Source organism: Eleutherodactylus coqui, chromosome 2, assembly GCF_035609145.1.
Source record: "Eleutherodactylus coqui strain aEleCoq1 chromosome 2, aEleCoq1.hap1, whole genome shotgun sequence".
NCBI lineage: Eukaryota > Metazoa > Chordata > Amphibia > Anura > Eleutherodactylidae > Eleutherodactylus > Eleutherodactylus coqui.
This window is the reverse complement of record NC_089838.1, coordinates 182,032,196-182,042,066: the sequence shown is the minus strand read 5'-3', so window position 1 is coordinate 182,042,066 and position 9,871 is coordinate 182,032,196. Positions and strand designations below refer to the sequence as shown.

Below are 9,871 nucleotides of genomic sequence, written 5' to 3'. Positions count from 1 at the left end.
ACCCTGTCAGACGTCTTCTGACATTGGAGCTGTACAAGCTTCAATCAGAATGTAGGAAGACATCAGACAGTGGATTGGAAAGGGTTAAAGAAAAATGCTATCAGTGCTGAGCAGTACATAGAGGTTTTAGAAGGCCATATGCTGCCATCCAGATAACATCTCCTTCAGGAAAGGCCTTGCATATTTCACCAAGACAATGCTGAATCACATACTGCATCCATCATAACAGAATGGCTTTGCAGAGTAAGAGTCCGGGGGTTGAATTGGCCACCTGCAGGCCAGACCTTTCACCAATAGAAAATATTTGGTACATCATGAAATGAAAAATTAGCAAAGATGCCCCAGGACTGATGAGCAGCTAGAATCCTACATCAGACAAGAATGGGACAACATATGATCTGGATTATGATTTCTCCAGCAGGCTTTTGGGGTATTTTGTCGCTTCCAAATTGAGTATCGTGTGCATACATCATCGAACCAGAATCAGACACCAATGTTGGTCTAAAACTGGGAGAGTCTCTACAATGTGTAGAGGCTCAAGCCTTTTATTATAACACATGACAACCGCCCTTCAATGGGCGTGCAACAGATTACATCAGTAACATATAAGATTCTCATTTGTCGGATCATACAGAATCCCCCACCTCTCTGCCCACCCCCTCCAAGTGTTGAGGTGGTATGGACTTCGTCCTCTAGCTGAAGTCATCTCCGTGTAGTGATGACTCATTGTTTACCTAGCTTCAGGATGAGGAGTGGAAGGGGGCTAGACAAACACTCAGTATTAAACACAGGATATAAGGATATACACGACACTATGGCCCTTAACTCTTAGAAGCTGGTTGTGCAACTTGTGTAACTTCTATGTACTTAACTAACATTAGATCAGACATCCATTGTCTAGCAAATACTATGATTAGATTGTGTGTGTGTCCTTTAAACTCCTCAGAGCTGAAAGTCATTACAATAGCAAAATACATTTGGGTTATATACAAATAGCGATAGACATTTTATACTAAATAATTATCATGTCTATCACAATCCCCCCTTAAAATGTCTATCCTCTAATTCTTTATCTAATTTTCACAGTCTTCTGCGCATGAGCCTATAACCGGAGCGCGTTGAAGGTTCGTTTTAGGGTCTTCAAGGGGGTGTAGGACTTGTCCACTCCTTCTGGGGATGCATTCAGCAAACTCATGGTGGGAGCGGCTTTTCCAGCATCAGTTTCACAGGTCTCTCTGACACAGGGGATAACACAGCAGACTCGAACAGAAAAGGTAACCATCAGTTCACATACAACAGCGACGCCCGTCTGTGCCAGGATCCTTTACCACCCGCTCATCCATGGCGAGTGCTGGTCCCAAAAGTTAGCTCTTTTTAGTTAGTGTGGTCAGCTTCTTAATAGCAACTGCGTCTTTACCCGCGGGTCACGTGTCGTCTAGGATGTAGGTACAACAAGTCTCCCCTATCACCTTACAGACACTCCCCTTTTTAGCTAAAGTCATATCTAAGGTCACTCTATTTTAAAAAAAGTCATAGTCGAGGTAGGTCCTATTGGTCGACTAGTCCCTATAAGGTGTCTCTAGTATAATTTATAAACCACTGCTAATTATAATAAACATAATTAATCCAGTCAACGTTTATTTACCATAATGATCAGGAAAATGGACTCGAATCTAGTTTTAACTTGGTCTCTAATTTTTAAAACTTGTCAGGTACCCCCCTTGGCTATCCTATGACGTCAATGTACACGTGTAGATCAAAACTACCACCAGGGGTCTCTCTTCTCGCTCTAGCATAATGTTACAATACTAGTAGCATGAACAGGTACGCACGGCGTGGGACTCCCTAATCTTCACCCACACCAATGTCCCTCCTGGAGATAGTCCTAATGGTGAACACGTCCAAGTCGCCTCACCCTTGCGTCAGGGTTTTCCCACTGCCCGTAAGTCCCTACTCCTAGGAGGGGGGGGATCCCTACCTCACCTCAGAGGGAGGCCATGGATTCCCTGGGCTCATTTCCGGGCATCCATACCCTCTATCTGTACAAGTTAACACCCCACAGGGTGTGCCCTCGCCGGAACCTAAGGTCTTCTGCACTATCCCTAGGCAAATGGGAATTCCACTGACAATCCATCTTAGGAGATCGGGGCAGGCGCAGTACTAGTACATTTCTCCTTTTTCTTTGGTAGCGTATGTGTTTGGCATTATCGGAACTGGCTCTTCATCTTTTTCAAACAAGGGAAACGTTGGTGTCTGACAGGATGTGGAGGAGCATAAGGGCTTTACTAAGGCACACTCCCCTGTCCAATTACCCTCCAGGCGTGTCCTCTACCTCATGTCTCCACAAAGCCAGTAAACGTCTCCTAAGGACTGGACCTGATTCTGCATCTATTCCCCTCCTATCATACTGTAGGAGGAGCAATACCCGTTGGTGAGTTCCCCAAAAATCTCCCTCCACCCTGGCTATTTGCCTGGCAGGTGTAGTTTCCAGGGTAGTCAGTAATACTCTCTCCGGTGCAAAACACTTAAGTAGTTATAGAGTATTCCTTCTTCCATTTCTCACGGACAGTGTAATTAGCGGAAATGTTCGTGAAGAGACTAATAAACCACTCTTCAGCATCTACAGGGAGATTTAGGGGGACCATCCCCGAGTGTAGTCGGGCACTACCGCACACGCAACAGTTAGACTTGTTGCTCCTGTTAGCATTGTACCTCATCAACTCCAACCAGAGATTCTGGTCAGAGTAGCCAGTCACTACTGTCAAGGTGTCCTCAAAGGTAGGGTCGGCTATGATCATCATGTTCGTCAAGGTCTTTATCTTACGGCAGAGGGGGTTAATTATGGGCACGGGACTAAGTGAAGGCTTCCATTCGGCTGCATCTACCATACCCCTTATTTTAAACTTCCCTAAGGGATCTATCCTCCCGTACCGGTATGTCCCCAGACTATAAGTCTCCCCGTCCCCCGGGCTTGGATCTTCCATGGTTAATGTAAAAACCGCATTAAAACCAAGCAACATACTAAGTTCAGCCTTCCAATACCTGCTGTCCTTATTATTCTCAAGGAGGGTTATACGACTAATTAGGGATTTCCCGCTCTTATTTTTCTTATTTAAGGCACTTCGCGGTTTATAGGACTAGTCTGTTCCTGCGTTCCATCCCACTAATCCCCAATAACGGCAGTCTTCTCCCCAGACGTTATCAGTGGCGCAAACATATTGTATTCCCCGGGTATATAAGTCATATAACCAGCTGGACTGAGCTAAATCTGGCCTGCGGTGGGATCTTGCGCCTAGACACGGGACCACAGTACAATAGTCGAAGGAATATGCGGCTACTTAAGCATTGGACGAGTTATACTAGAAGGTAACCATACCCTCATATTCTTCCGACTAAGGATTCCAGTTGCTACCTTCCTCTCTCACTAGCCCTAACCAGAGTAACGTCTTTGGCACAACTAAGACTGGTCTCCCGGATCTGAAGCTTTCTTACAGTATGAAGCATGGATCCATGTAAGTCTTTCGGCTAGTTTCACAGCTGTGGCAGTAGTCAGAAGCACCTGGTAGGGGCCATCAAATCGGGGCTCAGGAGGGTGCTTCCTGGGGAACTTCTTGATGCACACCCAATCCCCAGGCTGCAAGATATGTGTCCCAGTGTCTGCCTCTGAGTCTGGAAGAGAACACCTGTGCATAGGCTTTGGTTAGTTCTTTAACAACGGAAATCACATACTCAGTCAACACATCAGATTGTAATTGTAACCACTGAGGATAGTAACAACCTAGCCTTGGGGCTAGCCCAAACAATCTCGTAGGGAGATAATATATAATCCCCCCTGGGTTCATATCTAACACTGTATAAGGCTATTGGATGACAGTCTTTCCAAAGTGGCGTCATTTTTAAGTATCTTACTTTTTAGCGTGCCACTACGTCTCTCCACCTTTCCACTACACTAAAGGTGGTACAGTATGTAAAAGGCCTGGGATACACCCAGAGCAGACATGACATGTTACATTCACCTGCGAAGTTTATACCTCTGTCTGACTCTGAATCACCTCTGGTACCCCATATTCACAGTTTACCTCGTTCATGAGCTTCTTTGCGGTTACCTACTTGTTTACCTTGGTAACAGGGTCGGCCTCCAACCTGCAAAGACATCAACAACAACAAGCACGTAGTCATACTTCCCAACAAGTGGGAGCTGAACGTAGTCAATTTGCAATCCCTGAAATGGGTAGAGTGGTCCCGGCAAGTGTGGTGTGGCAAATTTACTTCTGCCCTGACTTACCCATGGCATAGATCATGCTAAACCGGACAAATGATGCAGCAGCTACAGAGAATCTAGAAGTCGCCCAACCTCTTTCAAGCGTCGTCGTCATTACTGCTTTACTAGGTGGGTCTTTCCGTCCATCAGCTGGGCCATCATGGGATACAGGAACTGTGGTGGGCAAGTGCTGTTGACCGTTCACCACACGCTGTCCTGTTTCTGCTGCTCCCATATTAGTCCATTTATTCTTTCCTTCCTTGCTGGCTGGTAACTGTAAAAGTCTTTAGCATATCAAAGTCCAAATTTTTGTCAATGTCCAAAGTTTTTTTACCACTGACTCATGCTGTCAGTATCTTTCTTCTTTCTTCCACGGCTTGAGGGCCGCTGCCTTTGCTGCGCTGTCAGCGAGGGTGTCGTCTCTCGCCTCTCCAGTGTAGGACTCGGTGCGAACTCTCAACTTTGTCAGGTAGAAGTAGGGCCTCCATGCGACTCTGCACCGCTGCACCATACTCAATTGGTTGTCCTGCTAAGGTAAAAAAACTGTCTGGCCTTCCATATTGGGCCGTAATCATGAGCTGTGCCAAATGCATACCAGGAGTCAGTGTAAAGGGTTGCCGGTCTTACCTCTCGCCACTCTACACGCCTCAGTGAGGGCCTCCAATTCCGCTTCTTGTACTGTGACATGCGGAGGCAGAGCTTCTGCTTCTAGGACATCTTGTTGTGTGACCACTGCATATCCGATGTGGAGTCATCAATCCTCACCCTGATACCATCTGCAAAAAGCTCAACATATGCATTATCAACAGAGGTTCTGATAACTGTTTGCATACCTGCAGTTTCTTACTGAATTAGTACTAAATAATCGTGCTGATGTTCTATTTCACATGGCTCGGAATCTTGTAGCACAAAATCATTTTTTTTTTTTTTTTCAAACCCAATAGCTGATCTACAACACCTAGATCATCTATGACCCAGATCACCTATGCCTCCCCCCTTTTGAACCGCAATACTCAATGGAAAAAGAGTAATTGCGTTCAAACTAGTAAACCAAGAGGCACAAAAACAAGCACTTTGTAGGTCAAGGTGACATTGTATGCAGCGAAGTCTGAGCGAAAATCTCCTTACAAAAATTTTTTTTTCCTTTCAGGTCGCAGTTAGCATTTTTTAACACAAGGGGGCGCCACACCATTCAAATTTTACGTCACCCAGTGTAATAGTATTTCAGGGTATGGCCAGCGTTTAGCTTTTACTCTCCTGTCGGAATATAATTATAGCTTCAGTGTAGACTGACACTAGAATATACAAAAGACTTAAAGAAAAACTAAAGAATACGGATGAATTAACATCCTACTCTGGGCAATTCAGTCCCTCTTTCTTCACATAAAAAGTAAAATTACTTCACCAAATTGCATGAAAAAGTTTGCTGGGTGACTATAGGGAAATTATTCCATCTGTAGGAGCCTTCCATAACATCATCTGTCTGAGCATCCATTGGAGAAGCGGGCAGTGGAAAACAGAGCCCCTGGGAACATGAGAGAGCGTCCCCTGTCATGTATTCCTGGCCTCTGTCCCCCATGCATCAACTCCAATCTTCCATGCACTATAAACCAGCTTAGTCATCTACTATGTCCCAAGCTGCATCTTCACAAAGGTTTGTTTCCCTGAACTTATCACACATCCAAAGTGGCCACATCTTGGAGTGTAACAAAGTCTGGTCAAACAAAACCTTACTTCAGACAATCATGATGTTAGCACTGGATACAGTGGCATTGGGGAATATAGGCCTCCCAAATGCAGCAAAATGGCCGCCAGAGGCAGAAAGGGGCGGGGCTACAGATCTCCCAGGTGAGGCAAAATGGCTGCCGGAGGACCGGGCGGGGCCAGGGGCAGCAGCACTCCCAGGTGAGGCAAAATGGCTGCTGAGTAGCAGCACTTCCAGGTGAGGCAAGATGGCCGCTGGAGGAGGAAGGGGCGGGGCCAGGTCCTGTCCCGGATGGGGAGGGACCGGAAGTAACATCACACACCCTGAAAGTGAGCACATGGGGGGAAATAACTTCAGGGTGGGGGCAGGCCTCACTACATTTACTGCAGAGTCACACTATGTTGGATTGTAAACATTGCAAGCACGGCCGCCATTACAGGGAGGGGCTGTAGTCAACACAAAGACATTACATTGTTCATTAGCAATACACATACCCCCCTACATGCTTTCCCCTCTTCAATCTCTTAACTACATTATACCTCCTCCTAGCAATCTAAAAACACCTTTCTTTCTGCTAGGCTTCCTGCTCATCTTCTGAAAACTTTCTACAACCTATCTTATCTGTCCATGACCTGACATTTCTTTCTGCAACTTTTCCTGGTCCTTTCCCATTGTTCAGTAACCAAATCACAAGCTCTATGACCTTTGTCCTTGCTCACTTTGCTCAACTCTATGCTACCTGCTTATTCTATTCTATTCAAAGTTTCTGGACACAATAGTGTTCCTCTTGTAAAATCTGCTTTCTTCAAATCCTTCCCATATAACCCCTCTTTCCCACTCAGAAAAGACAAAGGAAACAGAAAGGGTTAATTGAGAAGTGCTCTTAGTGGCTTAACTTCAGTCCACTCTCTTACCAGCACCCCTCCCCCAATAATCAACACTGCACATTATTTCTATAATAGCAGACAGACGGGATTACTGGAGAATACCCACAACGGCTCAAGGTATATATATATATATATCCACCTTTATATCAACCCAAGGTATATATCTCATCTACCTTTATAACAGCCCACCGTATACTAGTAATCCCCAAGAGCACTCCTTGTACACGATCTAGACAGGACATTTAGCTATACTCAGAGACTGACGATTATTTTCAATGACCAAAACCTCAATAATATTCTGGAGAAATCAGCCGTCACAAAGCACGACTATACTTCATACGTATATACCTTTCCACATATGAGAACATAACACGCTCAATCATAAAGTTAAGTATACGTATCATAAATCTTCCTAACCTCACACTAGTTTTACCTAGGAGCACGTGTCACTGGCGTGTTCCCTCAGACTTAAACAGCCGAGTCCGCCCTCCCGACACATTAACCCTCACAGAATTTATCTCTTGGTCTTGCATAAACAATTTTTAACCGTCTCAGACACAACAGCATACACAGCGTACAAAATACCCCTAGACAGGTAACGTGGTGGTTTTACCGAGTGGACAGAACTAGAGTTATTACCTGTCTTTCAGTGAAGGTCCAGTCTGGCTCAGGAACAGGCAGAAAAGCAGTCAGAACCCAGCTTTGACACAGGTAGATAAAGCAATCTTACCGTGTTCTGTAGATTTTCGGGCCCCTGAGTTCTGCGTGCCATCTGCCGATCTCTGTACGTTCCAGGCTGTGACCTCACAAATCCACTCGCTCACCCAGGGACTCCACTGATCTGGATTATGATTTCTCCAGCAGGCTTTTGGGGTATTTTGTCGCTTCCAAATTGAGTATCGTGTGCATACATCATCGAACCAGAATCAGACACCAATGTTGGTCTAAAACTGGGAGAGTCTCTACAATGTGTAGAGGCTCAAGCCTTTTATTATAACACATGACAACCGCCCTTCAATGGGCGTGCAACAGATTACATCAGTAACATATAAGATTCTCATTTGTCGGATCATACAGAATCCCCCACCTCTCTGCCCACCCCCTCCAAGTGTTGAGGTGGTATGGACTTCGTCCTCTAGCTGAAGTCATCTCCGTGTAGTGATGACTCATTGTTTACCTAGCTTCAGGATGAGGAGTGGAAGGGGGCTAGACAAACACTCAGTATTAAACACAGGATATAAGGATATACACGACACTATGGCCCTTAACTCTTAGAAGCTGGTTGTGCAACTTGTGTAACTTCTATGTACTTAACTAACATTAGATCAGACATCCATTGTCTAGCAAATACTATGATTAGATTGTGTGTGTGTCCTTTAAACTCCTCAGAGCTGAAAGTCATTACAATAGCAAAATACATTTGGGTTATATACAAATAGCGATAGACATTTTATACTAAATAATTATCATGTCTATCACACATAGCTCTCCCAAAACTCCAACAATTGGTCTCCTCACTTCCCAGATGTTTACAGAGTGTTGTAAAAAGAAATTCTGCACAAAGGTTGACATGGGACCACGTTTTTGAGATATGTTGCCGCCATCAATTTCTAAATCAGTTTTTTTTTAATGAAATGGGAAAATGTCGTACTTTCACCTACCGATATGTGTTCTAGGTTGTTCTGTGTATAAAGTATAGCTACATTAGATTTCAAATCATTGAATTCTTTTTTTTTCTTTTACTATTATTGACATTTTGCAACTTTTTTAGAACTCAGGTTGTAATTATGACTTATTGTTATTTTGCAGCTCACAGTAAATGCTGATGATGAGTTCATATCAGTGTCTGACCTATTAATATGTATTACTTATAATCTTTATCATGGTAGTTCAGTAGTTAACACTGTTGCCTTGCAGGGCTAGGGTACTGGGTTCCAATCCCACTAGGACAACATTTGCATAGTCTCACTGAGTTGTATAGGTTACTCCAGTTTCCTCCCATGCTCTAAGAACATACTAAAGGGTAAACTTAGACTGTGAACCCCTATCTATATATATAAAATTGAATGTATGTCTGTCTGCGTGCGTGCGTGTTTGTCCTTTATGCGCTACTACACCATTCATCCGATCGCCATGAAACTTTGGAAAGTTGTTAAGTACACTCCTGGGAAGATTATAGGCATAGTACAAATATCCTACGATAAATGGCGCGCGAGCGTCGTCGAAAGTTACGCCCCCCCCCACGTAGATCGAATAAGTAAGCCACCTGCTATTGTGATGTCATCACTGATGTCATCAACATCGGACGCCCTTGAACATGCCCCAACATGTTCTATAAAGCTGCATTGTGATGTCATTAAGGCTCTATTATGACACGTACAGCTTGGAACCACTAGAGCACGCCAGCCAATTACCATTGGAGTTGGAAGTGGGTAAACAAGTACTAGGATATCTTCCTAAGAAGCCACAGCAGCCGGATAAATTGTATGTTCCACCCAACGGCTATTTTATTCAGCCCGCAAGGGGGAAGCAGCGGCCTACAAAATCTAATTCTCTCATTTCCTGATGTCATAGATAGATAGATAGATAGACTGTATGCAATAACCCTGATAGATAGATAGATAGATAGATAGATAGACTGTATGCAATAACCCTGATAGATAGATAGATAGACTGTATGCAATGACACGTACAGCTTGAAACCATAAATACTAGAGCACGCCAGCCATTTACAGTCAGTCTCCATTGGAGTTGGAAGTGGGCAAACATGTACTAGGCCAGTGATGGCGAACCTTTTAGGGACCGAGTGCCCAAACTACAACCCAAAACCCACTTATGTATCGCAAAGTGCCAACACGTCAGGGGGCGGGGCTTATCACAACGTATGATTTTACCCCCGTCGTTCTAAAAAGGACAAGGCTGTTTCAGAATAGACCGGGTGCAGATTCTGACTGCTTTTTGGACGCGGAAATACTGCAGAATGTCCTCAGCGGAGATTTCTGTGGAAAATTCTGCAGC

At 44.4% G+C, this 9,871-nt stretch overlaps 1 long non-coding RNA gene across 1 annotated transcript; it reads right to left on the bottom strand.

Moving 5' to 3' along the window:
* Positions 1 to 496: 496 nt before the first annotated feature.
* On the bottom strand, positions 497 to 8,313 carry LOC136611988 (uncharacterized). The gene is made up of 2 exons (XR_010790332.1): positions 7,941 to 8,313; positions 497 to 1,260 (listed from the first exon to the last, which is right to left on the bottom strand). It is a non-coding gene; the product is annotated as an uncharacterized lncRNA (long non-coding RNA).
* Positions 8,314 to 9,871: the final 1,558 nt, after the last annotated feature.